The 22,741-nt window shown below is 40.8% G+C and overlaps 1 protein-coding gene across 4 annotated transcripts in view; it reads left to right on the forward strand.

Moving 5' to 3' along the window:
* Positions 1-22,741, forward strand: part of LOC110967195 (four and a half LIM domains protein 3-like) — a 45,980-nt gene that overhangs the window by 12,238 nt on the left and 11,001 nt on the right. Inside the window, exon 1 of one of the 4 annotated variants that reach the window (XM_051955829.1) lies at positions 4,715-5,229. The exons of 1 other annotated variant lie outside the window; for it this stretch is intronic. The gene's annotated coding sequence lies outside the window, so the exon portion shown is untranslated. Of the gene's footprint in view, positions 1-4,714; positions 5,230-6,291; positions 6,561-22,741 lie in introns of those variants that run through there. 2 more of the 4 variants (XM_051955831.1, XM_051955828.1) reach the window with 2 other exon arrangements.

The following is a 22,741-nucleotide window of genomic DNA, read 5'->3' on the forward strand; positions in this document are numbered from 1 at the left end:
AAAAAAAGAAATACTGGAATACTGATAGTAAGTTTTTTTTTAAAAATTCCAGTAAGACGGCGTAATTTTACGTAAACACATTTTAAAATAACAAATTAATTCTGTAAAAACACATCATTTTGATGTGGAACAGCAGCTTTGGCATTTTATTGATTGATTGATTGATTTTAACTGTCAGCAGGTAGATTAAGAGTTTTCTCTGTGATTTCACAAATAGATGCAAAATGACCATAAAATGGTTTGTCATCTTATTTATGGTTATTTTGTGTCTTTTTAAGGTTGTTTTATGTCTTTGTGGTTATTTTTGCATCAGGTTTTGTGGGCATTGTGTCACTCTTTTTTTCAGTTGTTCTGCTTCTTTTTATGGTCATTGTGTGTTGATATGTGGTCATTTTTGTCTGTTTATGTCTGTTTGTCCACATGTGTCTCATTCAGTCCCAGGATGTTTTTCTGGTCGTTCTGACCCTCAGTCCTCGTCGTTTCTGTTTCCTATAAACGTTGTTAGTGCTTTATTTATGTCCTTATTGGGTTCCACACATTTAGAATAAATTAGTTTAAGGACTGCAAGAGGAACTTTACTCTGGATTTAACCAGAAACCTGCAGAACGTTTAAACTATCTGCAGCTCTGAGTACAAACTGGTGTCTGGTGGCTTCAGTGAGCACATCAGCGACTTTACTGCTTTTACTGGTTTACTGGGACTTATTTACTGGTTTACTGGGACTATTTTGTCCTAGTTACTGGCTAACTCTGACTTATTTCATATTATTTAATGGTTTTACTGGTTTTCTGTGACTTATTTGCTGGTTTACTAGTTTACTGGGACTTATTTACTGGTTTTACTGGTTTACTGGGACTGATTTGCTGGTTTTACTGGTTTTCTGTGACTTATTTACTTGTTTTACTGGTTTACTGGTAGCCTAGCCGCGCTAGACCCATGTTCTGAAGACGCAAGGGTCTAGGACCGCTCGACAGGGAGGGAGGCAGGCTAAAAGGTTGTCTATCAAATCCCTCTGCAGCAGTTGGGTAGGTATACAACCAATCAGTGCAACGAATAGGCTGACGGAGTTCCGAGAGCACCGGCGGATTGTGGCTAAGTCCCATTAGCTTCCCAACCAGCGGAGCCAACTGGTATATTAAGGATTTGCCATATCCCATCGGCATCAAATACGTCTTTCTTCTCAATGAAACACTTCAGTGCCGTCCTTTGTTTATCTTTCAAGTTGAATTTTAGCTTCAAATCTTTAAGGGCTGTGGCCAAAGCCGAGTCCAAAGATAACTGTTTATTGTGCGCCGGTTGTTTCTGTCAGAATCGTCGCACCTCTGTCGTCACTTCGTTACGCCCGCCTTCTGACTCTACACTTCATGGTGATTGGTCCGGCCAGTTTTAGGAGAATCCAGCCTCGAGCCTTATGGAGGGTAACTAGACCCACCCTGGCAGAGAATTAAATTCATTGCCGTGGGTTGTCTAGCACAGCTAGGCTAGTTTACTGGGACTTATTTGCTGGTTTCTGACTGGAAGCAGCAGCTGAAGCCTTGTTGTTCAGCAGATAAAGGGTCTTAAATCAAACGAAGCGTTTAAAGTTTGATTTCCTCTCCATGTGCTGCATCTGATCACAGCTCATCTTTTCTCTTCTGGAGGAATTCAACTCTAAAGAATCGATTTCTCTGGAAATTCAGACGATATTTCAAGTAAAATGGAACCGACCTCATCCTTTATCTCAGTTTCTCAGAATATAATCTGAACATCAGAATATTTTCAGGAATACAATGTTTAAAGAGTGAATCATCTTGATGAAAGCTTTAACAACTGAAAGAACTTTCTATGATTTATGTTCAGCTCAAAGAACAAAGTTGGATAATTACCGTCTTAAGAAGCTGTTTTTTTATTGATGTCATTGTCACAAGAACAGATTGGACTCGAGCTGAGAACCGCACTACCAAGGCAGAGGCGGAGTTTGGAACAGATTTATTGCTACAGAGGAAGGTGAATATGGGAAATGGCTGTGTGGCTAGAGAGTCGGGAGGGAATGGTCCGGTTGGGCTTGTGTTCGGCCGGGGATCGGCGGTGGTTCAGTTGGTCCCAAGTTTGGCAGCAGTTGGATCTGACGAGGCAGGGGGAGCAGAGCGTGGAGAACAACGAGTGGAGCGTGACAGGGGGTTTGTTCCGAGGGGAGGGCTCACGGCAGGAGCTGGCCGGAGATCTTGGGTCCAGAACCAGTCTTGAGGGAGTCGGGGGATCCAGAGACATCTCAGAGGGAAGGAGGGGTCCAGGCAGGGTTCAGAGGGGAGCTTGGTCAAGAGCGGGTTCAGCTGGCTGCTGCGACCGGTCCCGGGCAGCTGGTTCTGTCAAGGCAGGAAGGAGAAGCAGAGTTAACTACTCACAAAAAAAAAAAAAAAAAAAAAAAAAAAATCACAGAAACGTGAAGGCTAGTGAGAGTACTGACTGCATTTTTCGTATACAACAATCTGGCGACGAGTGGAGAATTCAGCCGGTCTTTTAACTGCAGAGGTGATTAATGGAATGGGAGCCAGCTGCCCAAGTACTGGAGAGGTGGTTGATTATCAATCGCAGCCAGCTGTGACTGCTTAGCTCTGGACCTGCTGAAAGGAGGGAGAGAGGGGAGCTGGAGGAAGAGAGAAAGGAAAAGAAAGACAGGTAGGGAGGGGTCTTGGGTGTCAGATGAGGGGAGAGCCCTGACAGTACCCGCTCCTCAACAGGCACCCCCTGGCGCCGGTCAGGATGGTTGCGATGGAACCGTCGAATCAGTGTCGGGTCCAGGATTCGACTCTTGGGGACCCAGGCCCGCGCCTCAGGACCATAACCCCCCAGTCCACCAGATACTGCAGGCCCCTACCCCGGCGGCGGACATCAAGCAGGCGGGACACAGTGTATATGGGATCACCATCCAGAAGCCGGAGGGGGGGGCGGGGGCAGAACAGGAGGGGCCAGCGGGCTTTCCTGGACCGGTTTCAACTGGGAGACATGAAATGTGGGGTGAACCTTCAGGGATGCTGGGAGACAGAGACGGACTGTGGAGGGGTTAATGATCTTGGTTATGGTGAAGGGACCAATGTAATGGGGGGGACGACTTCTTGGGAGAGGCTTTGAGGGGCAAGTCCTTGGCGGACAGCCAGACCTGTTGACCCGGTGTGTAGATAGGAGCCTTGGACCGCTGCCAATTGGCCTGATCTTGGGTTCGATGGGAGGCCTGGAGGAGGGCAGCACGAGTCTGACGCCAGGTGCGGGCGCACCGGCGGAGATGGGCACCCACTGAAGGAACCGCAATGCGATTCTCTTGGTCGGGGGCTGATAGCCGTAAACACAATGGAAGGGAGAGAGGCCAGTGGTGGCACTGGGAGCGTGTTGTGGGCATATTCCACCCAGGGGAACTGGACACTCCAGGAGCTGGGGCTCTTTGATGGAACACACAGGAGGGTGGCCTCCATTTCCTGGTTCAGCCGCTCCGTCTGGCCGTTACTCTGGGGGTGGAACCCAGATGAGAGGCTGACCTTGGCCCCCAGGGCTGAACAGAAGGCGCGCCAGACCTGTGATGTGAACTGGGGCCCACGGTCCGAGACGATGTCCAATGGTATGCCTTGGGCTTGGAACACGTGGGCCACCAACAGGTCGGCGGTCTCGTGGGCTGAGGGAAGCTTAGGCAGAGGAACAAAGTGGGCAAATTTAGAAAACCGATCAATTATGGTGAGAATCCTGGGGGACCGGCCTCAGGGAAGACCTGAGTCTGCTGGGCTCAGCGGACCTTTGTCTCGATGTCCCAAGTTAGGCAGGCCAGGTGGCAAGGTGACAGTATGGGCTCTGGGTTTTCCAGGGAACTCTTTTGAGTTAATTCGGGACAGGGGGTCAGGTTTCCCATTACGGCTTCCTGGTCGATAGGACAGAGTGAAGTTAAATCGGTCAAAAAACAATGTCCACCTGGCCTGCCTGGGATTCAGCCTCTTGGCGGACCGCAGGTACTCAAGGTTTCTATGGTCAGTCCATACCAGGAACGGCTGTTCAGCCCCCTCCAGTGCCAATTTCACGGCCAGAAGCTCTCTATCTCCCACATCGTAATTACACTCTGCAGGGGACAGTTTGCGTGAAAAGAAGGCGCAGGGGTGTAGCTTGTCACCCCCAATGGTGAGCTGGGCCAAAACAGAGGCGAGTTGGTTCAATTGGGCCTGAATGTTCTCCATCTGGGTGTGCGTGTGTTTAGTGGATGCTGCTAAATCGTGTAAGGCTTGAATGTGTTGATCTAGTGTCTCTGGAGCAGAAGCTACGCGTCTCATTTGACTGGAAAGGGTTTCTAACTGTGGGTGAAGGTGGCGCCCAGCATCAGTTAGCTCTCTCAATGATCTGCTATGCTGGCCCAGTAACTGTCCATGAATGGAAACTGCACTGAATAGGTCGGGACCAGATGGCTGTTCCGGCCCCGACAGCGGGTTCTCCGAGTCCATAGGGGTGGCCAGATGTTCTGTCACAAGAACAGATTGGACTCGAGCTGAGAACCGCACTACCGAGGCAGAGGTGGAGTTTGGAACAGATTTATTGCTACAGAGGAAGGTGAATATGGGAAATGGCTGTGTGGCTAGAGAGTCGGGAGGGAATGGAGTGGTCTGGTTGGTCTTGTGTTCGGCCGGGGATCGGCGGTGGTTCAGTTGGTCCTGAGTTTGGCTGGGGATTGGCGGCGGTTGGATCTGACGAGGCCGGGGGAGCAGAGCGTGGAGAACAACGAGTGGAGCGTGACAGGGAGTTCGTTCCGAGGGGAGGGCTCACGTAGGAGCTGGCCGGAGATCTTGGGTCCAGAACCAGTCTTGAGGGAGTCGGGGGATCCAGAGACATCTCAGAGGGAAGGAGGGGTCCAGGCAGGGTTCAGAGGGGAGCTTGGTCCAGAGCGGGTTCAGCTGGCTGCTGCGACCGTTCCCGGGCAGCTGGTTCTGTCAAGGCAGGAAGGAGAAGCAGAGTTAACTACTCACAAAAATCACAGAACCGTGAAGGCTAGAGAGAGTACTGACTGCATGAGTCGTATACAACAATCTGGCAACAAGTGGAGAGTTCAGCCGGTCTTTTAACTGCAGAGGTGATTAATGGAATGGGATCCAGCTGCCCAGGTACTGGAGAGGTGGTTGATTATCAAATCGCAGCCAGCTGTGACTGCTTAGCTCTGGACCTGCTGAAAGGAGGGAGAGAGGGGGAGCTGGAGGAAGAGAGAAAGGAAAAGAGAGACAGGTAGGGAGGGGTCTTGGGTGTCAGATGAGGGGAGAGCCCTGACAGTCATCACTTTAACATGACGACTTATAGTTTATTATTATCCTGTAGTACTGATTGTGTTGGAATTTTGTGTCTCTTTGTTTTCATTTTGCAACTACGTGTTGACATTTTTTGTCTTTTTAAGGTTGTTTTACATCTTTGTAGTTATTTTTGTACGTTTGTGGTCGTTTTGTGTGTTTTATAGTCATTTTGTGGTCATTCTGTGAGTCTCTGCATGTCTCTTTTTAGTTCTATTAGATCTCTTTGTGGTCATTTTGCATCTTTTTGTGATCATTTTGCAACCATTTGTGGTCATTTTGTGTGTATTTGTGGTCATTTTGTGTCTGTCAGCATGTTGAGTCTCTTTTTAGTCGTATTAGATCTCTGTAGTTACTGTGCATGTATTTCTGTTTTTTTGTTTCAATTTGCCGTCTTTATGGGGGCATTTTACATCTCTTTGTAGTTACCTTGTGAGTCTTTGTGGACTTCTTGTGTCTTTTATCATTGGTTTGTGTCTCTTTATGGTCATTTTGTGTCTTTTATGGTCATTTTGTGACTCTTTCTCTGCATGTCTCTTTTTAGTTCTATTAGATCTCTTTGTGGTCACTTTGCATCTCTTTGTGATCATTTTGCATCTATTTGTGGTCATTTCGTGTCTTTTTATAGTCATTTTGTGTGTTTTTGTGGTCATTTTGTGTCTTTTTATAGTCATTTTGTGTGTTTTTGTGGTCATTTTGTGTCTTTTTATAGTCATTTTGTGTGTTTCTGTGGTCATTTTGTGTCTTTTTATAGTCATTCTGTGTGTTTCTGTGGTCATTTTGTGTCTTTTTATAGTCATTATGTGTGTTTTTGTGGTCATTTTGCATCTTTTTTGGTCACTTCCTGACTCTCTGTTGATACGTTCTATCCCCTTATAGTTTATGTCTTTCTGTTGATCTTATTTGTGGTCATTTTGTGTCACTGTCTTAAATAAAGAACAACCAGCAGCGACTGATCCTGTTGAGATGTTTGAACAGAGACATCCTCAGTGTTTTGATCAGCGACACACTGAGCTCTTTGTAGGACGATGGAAGTCATCTGGCGTCGATAGAACTGGCCTTGTTCTGCTGCTGTTCTCTTTCCTGCATTGTGTTTGCCGTCAGCGTTGTCCAGGTTGTGTAACGCAGCACAATCTGAGGTCTGTTCTGAGCAGTTAAAGCAGCTCAATCCATTTCAGGGGGAAATAAACGGTAATGAAACACCAACTCTGTTTTACTGTAGGTGGAAGCAGTGGAACCACCAGGCTCCATATGTTCTACATGAAGAACCAGGTCATTTTGCGTCCTTTATGGTCATTTTGCGTCCTTTATGGTCATTTTGTGTCTCTTTGTTGTTGTTTTGTGTCTCTTTATGGTCATTTTGTGGCTCTTTATGGTCATTTTGCGGCTCTTTATGGTCATTTTGCGGCTCTTTATAGTCATTTTGCGTCTCTTTGTGGTCATTTTGTGTCTCTTTGTGGTCGTTTTGTGTCTCTTTGTGGTCATTCTGTGTCTCTTTGTGGTTGTTTTGTGTCTCTTTGTGGTCATTTTGCATCTCTCTACGGTCATTTTGCGTCCTTTCTGTGGTTATTTTGAGTCTCTTTATGGTCATTTTGTGTCTCTTTGTGATCATTTTGCGTCTCTTTATGGTCATTTTGCGGCTCTTTATGGTCATTTTGCGTACTTTATGGTCATTTTGTGTCTCTTTGTGGTCATTTTGTATCTTTTTTTGGTCATTTTGTGTCTCTTTGTGGTCATTTTGCATCTCTATGGTCATTTTGTGTCCTTTCTGTGGTTATTGTGGGTCTATTTGTGGTCATTTTGCCTCCTTTCTGTGGTCATTTTGGGTCTATTTGTGGTCATTTTGCGTCCTTTCTGTGGTCATTTTGTGTCTTTTCTGTGGTCATTTTGCGTCCTTTCTGTGGTTATTTTGCGTCCTTTCTGTGGTCATTTTGCGTCCTTTCTGTGGTTATTTTGCCTCCTTTCTGTGGTTATTTTGGGTCTATCTGTGGTTATTAGAATGGTTTAGCCTCCTTCCTGATGTGACGGTTAAACTTGGCCTGCTTTAACTGGGTGTGACCGTACAGGAGAAAGCAGCAGCTGTAAGTTTCAAACATCATTACGTCTTTCTTAAAACAGACGGGAGGACGTGTTCAGATTCAGGTGACCGAGGAGGGAAAAGGTCCTGAGGCTGTTTTATAATGTGTGGATTGATAATGGGTGGCTGTGACAGATCTAACACTTAACTACACATGTGCTGCGCTGGCTTTTATTACGTGTGACAGCGTGTTTCATCATGGAATAATCTGGTTTGTAAACTCCAGACACGAGGCTGAATTCCTCTGCAGGGAAAATAAACAGAAACGAGCCGCATAGCTCTCATGGTTCGCAGTTTCTGGCTCTGGTTGTCAGAAACCGAGTGACCATGCAGCAGCGAGCCATGAAGGGACATCGGAGAGGAGGCGAGTCCACCATCCTCCGTGATCCTCGGAGAACGTCGCCGTCTGGCTGCGACTACAAAGAGCTCAGAGTCCAGAGGGAACGTAAATCTGCCGCCGTTACTAGAGAGAGGACTGGGCTGGTTAATGTGAGGAGGACGGTCCTGGACGGGTTCCAGCTTCACACCTGTACGACGGGAACGCCTCAGAAACAAGACATGAGTCAGAGTTTGGACGGCTGCTGGTGCTGAAGACAAACAGATTCCTGTTTGGTGATTTGCCACAGAACTTTTGGGAAAGAAAGATTTTATCTGAGCAACCATCACTCGCTGAAACTTCCTTTTGTGTGGAGTTTAGAGAAGCCCCGGTTCATTTGTTCTGCCTCTCTCCTGTTGCAGAACGACAGTTTACATTTCTGAGGAAAAATTCACCACTTATGACAAGAATATCTGCTTTCAAGTTTATTTATACAGACACAGAGACAGACGGACACTTTATTCAAGACATCCAGCTCTTTGTCGACATGTTGTGTCTTTTTTAATTGTTATACATTTCTATATGTTGATTTTGCATCTATTTGTTGTCATTTTGTATCTTTTTATGGTCGTTTTCTAAATCTTTGTGATAGTTTTATGACTCTTTGTTGACATATTGTGTCTGTAAAATTAATGCATTTGACCTTTTTGTTTAATCTGTACTTGAACAGTGATGTAAAAACACACATTTCTTAGTTTTTAAGGGAATCTAGGAGGTCATGTTTCCAGGTATTAAACCTGGTAACTGTCTCTAAAACTATAAAACAAGGGTTTTCTAATCATCAATGAGCCTTTCAGCACCATTAGCTAACACAATGTAGCATTAGAACACAGGAGTGATGGTTGCTGGAAATGTTCCTCTGTACCCCTATGGAGATATTCCATTAAAAATCAGCTGTTTACAGATAGAATAGTCATTTACCACATTAACTATGACTACACTGGATTTATCATTCATTTAATGCTATCTTCATTGAAAAAAAATGTTTTTCTTTAAAAAAAATCAGGACATTTACAAGTGACCCCAAACTTTTGAATAATAGTGTAATAAAATACTGAAAAAATATAGTAAAAATATTGTAAAATTCAGTAAAAAGATTGCAAAAATATGGAAAAATTCTAGTAAAAATACAGTAAATATAAAAGAAAGTAAAAGAGTAAAGAGAGCAAAAATATAGTAGAAATACAGCAAAAGTACAGCTAGCATATAGTAAAAAATATGTTAAAAATACAATAACAATGATCTTCATTGAAAAAAAATTATTTTCTTCCAAAAATAAGGACATTTCTAAGTAACTCCTAAAACTGTTGAACGATAGCGTACCATATTTTTTCTTTCAAATATCAGCAAATATCTGTAAAATAATGATGAAATATAAAATATGTGGTATTTTTTATGAAATACACTAAGCAAGTTTTTTTCCAGTTTCTTTTTAGTTTTCTTCTATTTTTTGACAGTCATTTGACAGTACATTTTTTCCTGTAATTTTATTAGATATTATCTGTAATTGAATAAAACAGAGAAAATGTTTAAAATAATAAAAATATTTAGCATTTTTCAAACTTTAATATATTTTTCAGTCATATCTGTAAAATAATTATCAAAAAAGTGATATTTTTTAAGTTTCTATTGGCTCAGATGTGACTTAAATGTGCTTTAATTTTTTATTTTTTTATTTTTTTTTTTTTAATATTTTTTTTATTTTTTGAAGAACAAAGAACAAAGCTCAGGCAAAACGTACACAGGTCCAAGTGGGTATACAATAACAATCAAGAATACAGCATTTAGCACATTACAGCAGAAATGAATAAAAATAGAAGTTAAACAAAAGTATACATGTATTTACTTTTTATGAGTGAGGTAGCATACCTAGTTACTACTAGGGAAGCCAAGTAAAATGGAAGATGAGAGCTGAGGACCAATGTGTTTTAAGTATGGCTCCCAGAGCTGATAGAAACTTCCCAAAGAAGAATGCAACAAACAAGTAATGTATTCATTAGGGATACTGTCCATGATCAGGTTATGCCAGGACTTTTTGGAGGGAGCGGAGTCTTTAATCCAGAAAAGCAGAATGTTCTTTCTGGCAGCAAAAGTCAATAGATTAAAGAGTCTTTTATGATTTACATTCACAATATGATGATCAGGAAAACCAAGGAGAAGGCACATTGGGTCCAGGTCTATTGATACTCCGAAAATAGCACATAGTTCTGTTACAATGCCTGACCAGTAGTTTTGCAGCTTTGTACATGTCCAGAAACAGTGAATGAAATTACCAACATCAGTGTTACATTTACAACAGATAGGGGAAGTCTTAGAATCCATTTTATTTTTCAGGGCTGGACTTGTATAAATCCGGTGGAGAATCTTAAATTGGGTTGACTTAGTACGGTTACAAATAGAGATTTTCATAGCCTGCAGCCATACCCTCTCCCATTTTGAAACCTCAATAGAGATTCCAAGATCTCTCTCCCACGCTTCCCTTGTACTCTGAGACATTAAAGACAAATTTAAATTTGAATTCAGTGCCCTATAAAAAAACCTAATATGTTTCATAGACGGCTGCAACATTAAGGCACGTTCTACCTCTGAGATGTCATTCCTGGAGAACAATGTAGTATCCTTAGAAACAAAGTGCCTGATTTGTAAATATCTAAAAAAATGACTATTTTCTAAACCATGTCTCTGTTGCAGTTGCTGGAAGGATAGAAATCCTGTATCACAGAAAAGATCACCTAGCTTCACAATACCCTGTTCAAACCAGACTGAAAAACCCTTATCTAAAGAACCTGGCAAAAAATCAGGGTTATTCAGAAGCGGAGTTAGAGGAGAAGTTAACTGTACACGACCCTCTAAATTACGAATAATTCTCCAGGCTTTTAGAGTGCTTAAAGTTATAGGGTTAGAGCAGGAGTTTCTGACTGTTTCCATGTTTTTTATAAATAACAGATTCCATAGGGGACACTCAGACATACAGGATTCAATGTCAAACCAAATGCATGAAGGGTCTGATTTGTACCAGGCTCCCATGACACGAAGATGAATTGCCAGCTGATAAAGCCTTAAATTAGGCAAGTCCAAACCCCCTTCAGGACCAGACAACTGGAGTTTAGCCATTTTTAACCTTGGTTTCCTTTTGCTCCAGATAAACGAGCTTAACCAGCCCTCAAGTACCTTAATGACCTTTTTTGACAGCAAAATAGGAATCATTTGTAATGGGTAAAGTAACCTAGGCAAGATGCACATCTTAATGAGAGCGACCCTGCCAAGCCAAGAAAGGGGAAGAGGAGACCAGCGCTCCAAGTCTGCTCTTATGGTCTCAAAAAGAGGAGGAAAATTGGTTTTAAACATATCCCCAAAAGATGGAGTAATATGCACCCCCAAATATACGAACCCAGAGGGTGACCAATGAAAAGGAAAGGACCCTGGTAAGAATGAGGTAAGCTCTAAAGACCCCAAAGGCATAGCTTCAGATTTGGACATATTAATTTTGTATCCTGAGAATGAGCCATATGAGGAGATTAAATGAATAAGGTTAGGAATGGAGATTTGTGGCCTGGAAAGGAAAATCAAAATATCATCTGCATACAGCGAAATTACATGCTCTCTTTTTTTGACTCCAATACCGAAAATACCAGTATTCTGCCTAATAGTTTGAGCAAGGGGCTCAATGGCTATAGCAAAAAGCAGAGGACTAAGAGGGTCCCCTTGTCTGTTACCACGATAGAGAGGAAAGTTATCAGATCTTAAACCATTAGTTACAACTGCAACAGTTGGATTATTATAAAGAATCTTTATCCATTGAATAAAATTATCACCCAGACCAAACTTTTCTAAAGTATAAAATAAATAAGGCCACTCCACGCGATCGAACGCCTTTTCAGCGTCGAGGGAAAGAACAAGTAATGGCTCTTTACAACCCTTTGAAAAATGAATAATATTAAGTAAGCGTCTCATATTATCAGTGGAGTGGCGTCCTTTAATGAAACCTGTCTGGTCCTCTTTAATGATTCCAGGTAGAACTCTCTCCAGCCGCATAGCTAAAATTTTTGAGAGTAGTTTTTGATCAGAGTTAAGTAAAGCTATTGGCCTGTATGAGGCACATCTATAAGGACATTTGCCTTTCTTAAGGATGAGGGAGATATTTGCCTCGCGCAGTGACTGAGGTAGAATCCCTTTCCCAAAAGAGTGATTAAACATGGCTAACATAGGGTCCAAAAGTACATTGCTAAACTCTTTGTAGAACTCGCAACCGAACCCATCCGGTCCAGGCGCCTTTCCGGAGGGCATCGATTTTAAAGCAAGCAGGGCCTCGTCCCTTGTGATGGGAGCGTTCAACATTAATTTATGTGCATCAGAAACCACAGGAAGTTTAATGTCTGAAAAAAAGGAGTGCATGAGGGCTGGAGCAAGATCTGACTGCTCTGATTTATATAAATTTGAATAAAAGAGTGCAAATTCGTTATTAATGGTTTTGCTATCAAATGATTTAATACCATTTGAATCTTCAATTGAAACTATGGTCTGGGATTCAGCTCTCTTTTTAACAAGGTTAGAAAGGTATTTACCCGGTTTATCCCCAAACTCATATAACTTTTGTCTTGCAAATTTAAGCGAAAATTCTGCATTCTGAATTAACAGAGTTTTCAAAGCAGTGCGAGTAGCTGTCAGTTCTGAGAGTATGCTTGGGTGAGGGCTCGAGAGATATAGCTTCTCCAAATCATGTAATTTAGCTTCAAGGGACCTTTGCTGTACAGACTTAAGACGTCTCTTAGATGCTACAAAAGACATAATTAGGCCACGGGAATAGGCTTTGCATGTTTCCCAGATAATGGAGGGATCATTTATAGATAGGGAGTTAATAGAATAAAATATTTTGAATTCTGATATTAAATAGGATGCAAATCTTTCATCCTTCAGGAGGGCAGGTTGTAATCTCCAGCTTTTGGAAAATATTTTCCCTCCAGGGAGAGAGTAAACCATAAACAGGGGGGCATGATCAGACAGAAAAATATTTCCTATGGAACATGATTGAACTAAAAACAGTTTGCACAAAGGAATAAAAAAATAATCTATTCGTGTGTAACTTCTATGGGGGGGCGAGAAAAAGTGAACTCAGAATCATTTGGATGAATTTCCCTCCAAACATCGGAATAGCCAATATCCTTACATATAGAGATGAGCATCCTAGCCTGCTTTGAAACAGAGGTACTTGCTGGAAATCTATCAAGAGAGGAATTGAGATGGCAATTGAAGTCTCCTCCCACAATGGATTCATCCGAAGTCAGATCAGCAAAGTCTATGAAGGCCTTGGATAAGAAATCAGGAGAATAACCGGGAGGACAATAAAGGTTCATAATAGTAATTGATCTACCAGCCAGAACTCCTTTAACAATAATATAACGGCCATGAGTATCTTTAACACAGCTGAGAGGTTGAAAAGCAAGTTTTTTATTCACTAGGATTGCTACACCTCTACTGAAAGACGAGTAAGACGTTGCAAAAACCTGTCCAACCCAGTTCTTCTGTACTTTAACAATGTCTTCATCCATTAAATGAGTTTCTTGAAGTAAGGCAATTGAGACCTTCTCTCTCCCAAGAAATGACAAAACTGACACTCTTTTAGCAGCTTTGCGAAGACCCCTCACATTCCAGGAACACAGTTTCACATTATTACGGTCAGCCATCACTAAAGATAATTTTCAAAACCCCAGACCTTCCAAGCACACAGTTGAGCCACAATAAGTAAATACAAAAGAGAAGTAGAAATAGTGTAACACTCCCAATTGCAGCTTCCAAAACCTGAAACAACCATGCCTGAGCTAACTAAAATAGAACAGAACATATGAACCTCACAGCAATTATAAACAAAGTAACACTGGCAAAGGGGTCTTTCCCTTAAATAGCAGGGAATCAATCCAACAACTTCCATTCTCGGAGTTGCAACACACCAGCAATGCACAAATAAAGTAAAAAGGAATGTGGACAACGAGTGACCACGCCACTGGCTGAGAAACAGAAACTAAAGTAATACATTATCCTGAGAAAAATGCAAATGTTTAGGGAATGTCTGAGTTGAAAAAGTGTCAAAAGAAACAAATATATGTATATATATCGACCATCAAAGTGTAAGTATGATCTAAAGCCAAAGTTCCAAAGCTAGTTCAGCCGACACAGGCCGAAGAAAGTCAGTCTTTACCTTACAGGTTTGTTTTCTTATTGAAGAGATGAAAATACTGAATAGAGTTCTGGATGAGGTGATCAGGGTAAGGAGTCCACATAGCTGAGTACCTGCTCTGGGGTGGCAAACCTTTTCTTAGAGCCTTCGTGAGACACCTGTAAAGTGGCCGGGAAAAACATGGCATAGGGTATCCCACGCTCACGCAGTTGTTGTTTCACCGCATCATATGCCTTCCTCTTCCTCATCACCGCTACGCTGAAGTCGTTGTAAAACGCGATCCTGGACCCGTTGTGCAGTAAGGCGCCATCCCGGCCCACCCGACGCGCTGCCTCCATGACTTTCTGTTTGTCTTTGAAAGCGTGAAAACGCAGCAGAAGCGGTCTGGGAGCCTTGTTATGATCCGACCTGGGTGCGAGGGTCCGGTGTGCTCTCTCCAACTTTATACGGCCGGCTTTAGTCTCAATTTTGAGAAAACGAGGCAGCCATGACTCGAAAAACTCTGTAGGTTGACCCTGCTCCGTGTCTTCGGGCAGACCGATGAGGCGTATGTTCAGGCGTCTGCTATAGTTTTCTGCCATGTCGAGACTCTCTTTAAGGGCACCCACCTGCGCCTCCAGCTCGGTAATCCTCGGCTCGTGTGCCGTGGCGGAGTTCTCGGTTTCAAGTAGCCTAGCTTCCACTTCGTCGACACGCTTGCTAACAGTCTGGAACTCCGCGGTCAGTCTGTGAATGCCCTCGCTCAGAGGGCTCAGTTTTTCATCAAGCACTTTGGTAATATTTGCTGTCATCAATTCAAAAGCCTTAGCAAGGGCAGGGTCCAATTCCGCCACGTTTTCAGAGCCAGACTGGTCTGCGCCATCTTGCGTACTCACACTCGACGGTGAAGGCAAATCCTTCTTCTCTTTGCCTTTTAAACTTTTCCCCATTTCATCAAAAGACTGTGGCCAGAAGTTCTCCAAGGACATAACACTAAACGAGCCTGCCAGAATTACCACCAGTTCACAGTCAAAATCAGGATAATTACAAAATTAGAGCCGAGTGGCACGGAGCTCTCACAGAAATGCTGCGTTCACGTCGCCGCCATCACGTGACCCCCGTGCTTTAATTTTTAAACATTTGTGTTCCCGTGCTGTCAGTGTTTATGCTAAGCTAGGCTAATCCTGGTCCAGATCACAGTTTTTCAGTCCACAGATGACTGTATAGTCGTGTATTTATAGGAGCTGTAAAAGACGTGGATTAATTGTGCTGCCTTTTGGCTTTGTGAGGATTCATTACTGAGGGTTCAATGAAGGACAGCAGCTGGAGGCCTCAGAACGCCTTCGCAGATGTTGTGGTCCAGGAAGAGGAACGTAAAGCACCAAAGCGAGGAGACTATGTCCGGAAGGAAAGCCATTGTTCTATCAGGGCCTTCATCGTGACGGACCAGAATAGAAGCCTGAAGCTCTGTGGACCTTCTGGAGGGAAGCGGAGCAGATCTGTGACAGAAAGCAGACAGGAAGCAGCGTTTGGTATCGATACCCTCGGACAGGAAGCCGTTATCTGCAGGGAGGCTTTTACTGTGAAGGGTGTGCTCAGACTGACTGAGAACAGACGCTGCTTCTTCAGCTTCTGTTTATCGGCGGCTACTAGAATCACAGTTCCGTATGAGGAATGTAAACGGAGCAGAAGAAAACACTCGGAGGTCACGGAGCGTAAAGAACCTGTAAAAAGAACCTTCATCGTGAGCTGAACCCGCTCCAGCTTCATAACAAACCGCAGAAATGATCTGTTCTGGGAAAACGAGTGGTTTCCACTCTGCACTGAAAAACAAGGAGGAGAAGAAGAAAGCTGGCAGCAAAAGTCCCAGAACATCTATGTTTAGAGAAAGGGAAATGACTGAAAAACTAAACCAACAACAACAAAACTTGTGATTTAAATACGGCGGAAAAGTGGCATTTTGCGGTCACAATGTTATTTATAAAAATACTCATTTTTACTGTAGATATTATTTACACTTTTTGTTTAGTTAACATGTAAATGGATGTGTTTTTCTGTAATTTTATCTGTAATTATCTGTAATTAAAAAAAACATGGAAAATCTGCAAATTAACAATTAAACAAAGAGTTTCCATTTTCAGGCCATGATATATTAATTATATTATATTATTCAATGTTAGATCTGATAAATCTCTCTCTAGTAACAGGCTATGTACCACAGGCTTTTAAGGTTGCTGTCATCAAACCTTTGCTTAAAAAGCCCACTTTAGATCCAGATGTGTTAGCTAACTATAGACCGATATCCAACCTACCATTTCTCTCTAAAATTCTGGAAAGAACAGTTGCAAATCAATTATGTGAACACCTACAAAGGAATAATTTGTTTGAAATGTTTCAGTCAGGCTTCAGAGTGCATCATAGCACAGAAACAGCTCTAGTGAAAGTTACTAATGACCTTCTCATAGCATCAGATAATGGACTAGTCTCTATACTTGTTTTGTTAGATCTTAGTGCAGCGTTTGACACAATCGACCACAACATTTTATTACAGCGTCTAGAACATTCAATTGGCATTAAAGGGACAGCACTGGACTGGTTTAAATCCTACTTATCAGATAGGTTCCAGTTTGTGCATGTCAACAATAACTCTTCTGAGCATACTAAAGTTAATCATGGAGTTCCTCAGGGTTCTGTCTTAGGACCGATACTTTTCACATTATACATGCTTCCTTTAGGCAATATTATTAGGAAGCATTGTATTAACTTCCATTGTTATGCAGATGACACACAATTGTATTTATCTATGAAGCCAGATGAAACTGATCAGTTAGCTAGACTGCAAGATTGTCTTAAGGACATTAAAACCTGGATGACTTTTAACTTCCTACTGCTAAATTCAGACAAAACTGAAGTCATTGTATTTGGCCCCAAACATCTTAGAAACTCGCTTTCAAAGCAAATAGTTACTCTGGATGGCATCACATTGGCCTCCAGTACTACTGTGAGGAATCTTGGAGTTATTTTTGACCAGGACATGTCCTTTAACTCACACATAAAGCAAGTCTGTAGGACTTCCTTTTTTCACCTGCGTAATATTGTAAAAATCAGGAACATTCTGTCTCAGAGTGATGCAGAAAAATTAGTTCATGCTTTTGTTACTTCCAGGCTTGACTATTGCAATTCCTTATTATCGGGTTGTCCAAATAGCTCTCTCAAACATCTACAGTTGATCCAAAACGCTGCTGCGAGAGTACTGACAGGAGTTAGCAAAAGAGATCATATTTCCCCTATACTTGCTTCTCTTCACTGGCTTCCTGTTAAATCCAGAATAGAATTTAAAATCCTTCTTCTGACATATAAAGCTCTTAATAACCAATCTCCATCATATCTTAAAGATCTGATAGTACCTTATTATCCTAGTAGAACTCTTGGCTCTCAAGCTGCAGGCTTACTTGTTGTTCCTAGAATTTCTAAAAGTAGAATGGGAGGCAGAGCCTTCAGTTATCAGCTCCTCTCCTGTGGAACCTGCTCCCAGTTTGGGTTCTGGAGGCAGACACCCTCTCTATTTTTAAGACCAGGCTTAAAACGTTCCTTTTTGACAAATCTTATAGTTGGGGCTGACTGGGTGACCCACAGGGGTTCGGCTTGTGTCTTCATTGCACAGCTGACTCCTTCTTGGACGTCCCTTCGTTCTGCCTCTAGTCATGCTGCTATAGGCCTAGGCTGCTGGGGGACTTCTCTTGATGCACTGAGCCCTTCTCTATCTACCTTTACATTTAATATGTATACCGTTATTGCAGTACATTCACTCTGTTTCCCCCTGTGCTATTTCTCCGAGTGTCCCTGGTCCCAGAGCTGGATGCTTCAGATCTGTGGTTGATGTTCCACCAGCTGGTCCAGTCTCCACCATGTCCACTGTGGGATGCTGCTGCTGACCTTCCTCCAGCCCTCTGCTTCCAACTCCCTTTTTCCACCAGTCAACTCTGCATTGCCTTCACTATACTGTTATGCTAACTTACATACTGTTTGAATTTTACTGCTAGCTATATATGGAGTATGTTTAATGTCAGAGCCGTACATCATCAGAGTAAACTATGAGTCAGTTTTCAATGTTAGCTTATACTTTGTCTGTGTCACATATCCTGTCATACATGTATCCAAATGTGTGTTGTGTTTTCCTTGCTTTCCCACCCCTCCCTCTTCTCCCATCCCTCCCCCTTGCCCTCTTCTGTCCTTCTCAACCCCCCGGCCAGCAGGCAGATGGGTCCCCCCTATATAGAGCCGGGTTCTGCTCGAGGTTTCTTCCCTGTTAAAAGGGTGTTTTTCTTGCCACTGTCTCCTTTGGGCTTGCTCTGGGGGTCAGGCTTATGGGTTCTGTAAAGCGTCTTGAGACGAGTTGACTGTAACTGACGCTATATAAATAAAATTGAATTGAATTGAATTGAATATATAAATAATAATTTGTTTTATTTCAAATATATATATGTTTAAATAATGACACAACAAATATCTGATATATATATATATATATATATATATATATATATAATATTTAAAAGAAATAAATCTAAATTAAATAGATAAAAAATAAAATAAAATAAAAAATAAAGTATTTTTAAAAATTGGACATGAATACCAACGTCTAAATGAATATTTTTTTCTGTGATTTTTTTAAAAAAGAAAATCTGTAAAATAATTTTTTTAACCATTACTGTAAGTTGTTTTTTTTTAAATAATGGCAAATATCCAGAATTTTTTTGATGATGTAAATATAGTCGTATATTCTTTGTTTTTATATTTATTTTTATTTTATTCAGCATTTTTTGTGATTAAACAAAACAGGGAAATATGTAGAATAACACTAAATTATTCCAAAAATAAATGACCGTTTTTGAATCACTGATATCCTTCTAGTAATCACATTTTTGCTGCTTTAAATACATTTTTAAATTGCATAATTTTATGGTCAAACTGAGTTTTAATATAAGCATTATTTGTAATTTTGGCCTGTTTTTTATTTTCATTTTTATGGCTAGCATTTAAATAATTTTTTTGTAGTTTTGCTAGTTATTTGTAATTACACAGACCAGAAAAATCTGTAAAATATCAGTAAATTGTTGAAGAAGATACAGTAAAAAATATTTTTAAAATTTTTTTAACGTCCTTTGAAGCCTGTGGGGAGGAAGACGAGGAAGACGAGGAAGACGAGGCTCTCTGGGTGACTCAAAAGCCTCGGCTGCTCGTCGTTGAACCGCCTCGTCCTTCCTGACGTTACAGAAACATGTCAGAGACGCTCGCTGTCCAGAATTAGAAACACAGAGAAACGTCTTGGCGTCAGCTTCTGTAAATGTTCCAGATGTTGAAGAAACCAACGTGTGATCCACATCTGTCTGTAAACATCTGTTCTAACCTCCCACACCTCACCTCCTTTCACAGCAGCTCAGCAGGGGTCACTAATAATGATAATAATAAGACTTAAAACCTGGTTTATGGCACTGAAATGTCCTTTATTAATGCTCACATTATGTACTCAGTTACTGTCATATGTCAAGTCAGAATTAAAGTCATGACTGCAGCTGAAAAACTGTGATTTTCTGAAGACTAGAGCTAAAAAGAACCATAGAACCTGATTGTATCTGTGTTTTCATGGTCATTTTGTAGTTGTTTGTGTTTGTTTTAGGTCTTTTTGTAGACATCGTAGTTGTTTAGGGATATTTTCTGACTCTGTAGATGCATTTTGTGTCTCTTTGTAGTTGTTTTACGTCTCTTTGTGGTCATTTTGTGTCTCTTTGTGGTCATTTTGTGCCTCTTTGTGGTCATTTTGTGTCTCTTTGTGGTCATTTTGTGCCTCTTTGTGGTCATTTTGTGTCTCTTTGTGGTCATTTTGTGTCTCTTTGCAGTAGTTTTACGTCTCTTTGTGGTCATTTTGTGTCTCTTTTCGGTGCATTTGTAATCTTTTTGTACACACTTTATGTCTCTCTGTGGTTATTTTGCAAACAGAACATAAAAAAATCACAAGATAGTTGAGATTTAGGACAAAATTGATCTGATTTAAAGACTAAAGTTTAAAGACAGGGCAAAGTCTTTATAAGGACAGTGCATAAAGAAGTTAAGTTTGTTGCGTGTTAAGGTCCTGAAGCTGTGGAAGGAGTTTTACTAGATGTCTGCGATATTAATTTCAGTGAAAGGCGTTTAATAAAGTCTTCCAACAGGCGACAGGACTCCTGTAAACAGCCTTTAAAAGTGAACTCCTCCAACAGTTCAGGCTGTTTAGTGGATTGTTTCACCAGATCTGCTCCATCTCTGTTTATCCACAGATTTAACCACAAACTGTTCAGGCTTTATTAAAGTCAAAGGTTAACGTTCAGCAGACTCTCCTGTTGCTCAGTTTGTTTGTTTCTGGTTGTTTTATGGTCATTCTTCTCCTCTGTGATGTGTTTTATTTCTCTTTTGGTCATTTAATTTATGTAAATAGGCATTTTGCAGCTCTGCAGGTACATTTTCTGTCTTTTTTAGTTAATTCATTGATGTTTACGGTCATTTTACCACTTCACTCTGGGCATTTTGTGTCTCTTTGTGGTCATTTCTTACCTTTTTATGGTAACTCTGTGACTTTTTGTGGTCATTTTGTGTTTGTTTGTAGTCTTTGAGTCTCTTTGTGATCTTTTTGTGAGTCTTTGGGAGCATTTTGTGTCTCTTTATGGTCATTTCATCTCTGTTTGTGGGTATTTTGCATCTCTTTGTGGTCATTTTGCATCTCTGTAGGCGTTCTTTGCCTCTTTGTGGTTGTTTTAAATCTCTTTGTAGTCATTTTAGTCTTTTTGTGGACATTTCATATTAATTTATGGTCATTGTTTAACTTTCTGCAGACATTTTGTGTTTGTTTCTAGTAGTTTTACATCTTTTTATGGTCATTTGGGGTTTCTTTTTGGTCATTTCATCTGTTTACGGTTATTTTGCATCTCTTTGTTATCACTTTACAACTTACTGTGGGTGATTTATGCTTCTTTGTAGTTGTTTTATGTCTCTTTGTGGTCATTTTGTGTTTGTTTTTAGTCTTGGAGCCTCTTTGTGGTCATTTTGTGAGTCTTTGGGTGTATTTTTTGTCTTTTTTTGATCATTTACTTCATGTTTGTGGTCAATTGGCAACTCACTTTGAGGATTTTGAGTCTCTTTGTAGCCGTTTCATATCTTTGTATGATAATTTTGCAACTCTGCAAGGGCATTTTGTGTCTCGGTTTGGTCATTTCATCTATGTTTGGGGCCATTTTGCATCTCTTTGTGGTCACTTTACCACTTACTGTGGGCGGTTTGTGCATTTTGTAGTCGTTTTGAGTCTCTTTGTGGTCATTTTGCAACCCCATAAGTGTATCTTTTGTCGTTTTCTGGTCATTTACTTCATGTCTGTGGTCATTTTGCAACTCACTGTGGGCATTTTAAGTCTCTTTGTGGCTTTTTAGGTTAATTTTGTGAGTCTTCATGGTCACTTTGTGTTTGTTTGTAGTCTTTGAGTGTCTTTGTGGTCATTTTGTGAGTCTTTGGGTGCGTTTTGTGTCTCGTGTTGGTCATTTCATCTATGTTTCCATTCATTTTGCAACTCTGTGGGGACATTTTGAGTCTCTTTGTGGCCGTTTCATATCTTTTATGGTGACTCTTTTTGGTCATTTTCTCTATGTTTTTGGTCATTTTGTGTTTGTTTGTTGTGTTTAAGTCTCTCTGTGGTCATTTTACGTCTCTATGGACAGTTTTTGCCTCTTTGTAGTTGTTTTGAGTGTCTTTGTGATCATTTTGTGAGTCTTTCGATGCATTTTGTGTCTTATTTAGATCCCTTCCTCTATGTTTGCGGTCATTTTGCAACTCTTTGTGGTCACTTTACAACTTACTGTGGACGATTTGTGCCTCTCTGCAGTGGTTTTATGTCTCTGTGGTCATTTTGTGACTCTCTAGGTGCCTTGTGTGTTGTTTTGGTTATTACACTACAAAACTCAAAATCTCACCAAGCCTGTTTGTCTTATTTTTAGTCAAAATGTCTCATCCCACTTGATTTAAGATAAATTCACTTAACAGGCGACACTTCAGCAGATGGAGGAACTTGTTTTAAGACGGTGCATCTTAAATATCTCGTTAAGTCGACCGATCTTGAAATTATCTCGTTTTAACCCTCCTGTCGTCCCGCTGGTCAAGTTGACCCGTTTTAAAGTTTAAAAATGTGGGGAAAATATTTTCACAGTGAACACTTCCACATTTTCTAAAATCTTTGTGGAACTTTTTGAACATTTTTTAGTGGAAATAAATAAATATTTTAAAAAATGTTTCTTTAAGAACATTCAGAAAAAAATCAACCAAAATCCAGCGAATTTCGCTGGATTTTGGTTGATTTTTTTCTGAATGTTCTTAAAGAAAATATTAGACGTTTTACTGATATATATGTAATCACTTTAGATATTTTTTAGGATTTTTTGGGAAGATTTTTATTCATTTTTTGGAAATATTTACAATTTTTATATTTATTAAAATTTTTATTTCTTGTCAAATTTGGGGATTTAAAAAAAAACTCTTTACTGAATATTTTGCATTTTTTATGAATTTAGGGAATTTTTTGCTCAATTTTTAATTTTTTTTTCAGACAAGGAAACAATATTTTTTGGTGCCGTAAACGAGGACAACTGGAGGGATAGGACACCCGAGCTTGACAATCCTAATAAAAATACGGCTCAAAATAAGTTTTCACAGCTAATTTTAAGATTCAAGATCATATCTTACTTCAGGAATCTCACCAAGACATTTTTCATTGTTCTACTGGCAGATTTTTTTCACTTATTTTAAGGTAAAAGTTCCTTGTATTA

Source organism: Acanthochromis polyacanthus, chromosome 11 (assembly GCF_021347895.1).
Source record: "Acanthochromis polyacanthus isolate Apoly-LR-REF ecotype Palm Island chromosome 11, KAUST_Apoly_ChrSc, whole genome shotgun sequence".
In the NCBI taxonomy this organism is placed as follows: domain Eukaryota; kingdom Metazoa; phylum Chordata; class Actinopteri; family Pomacentridae; genus Acanthochromis; species Acanthochromis polyacanthus.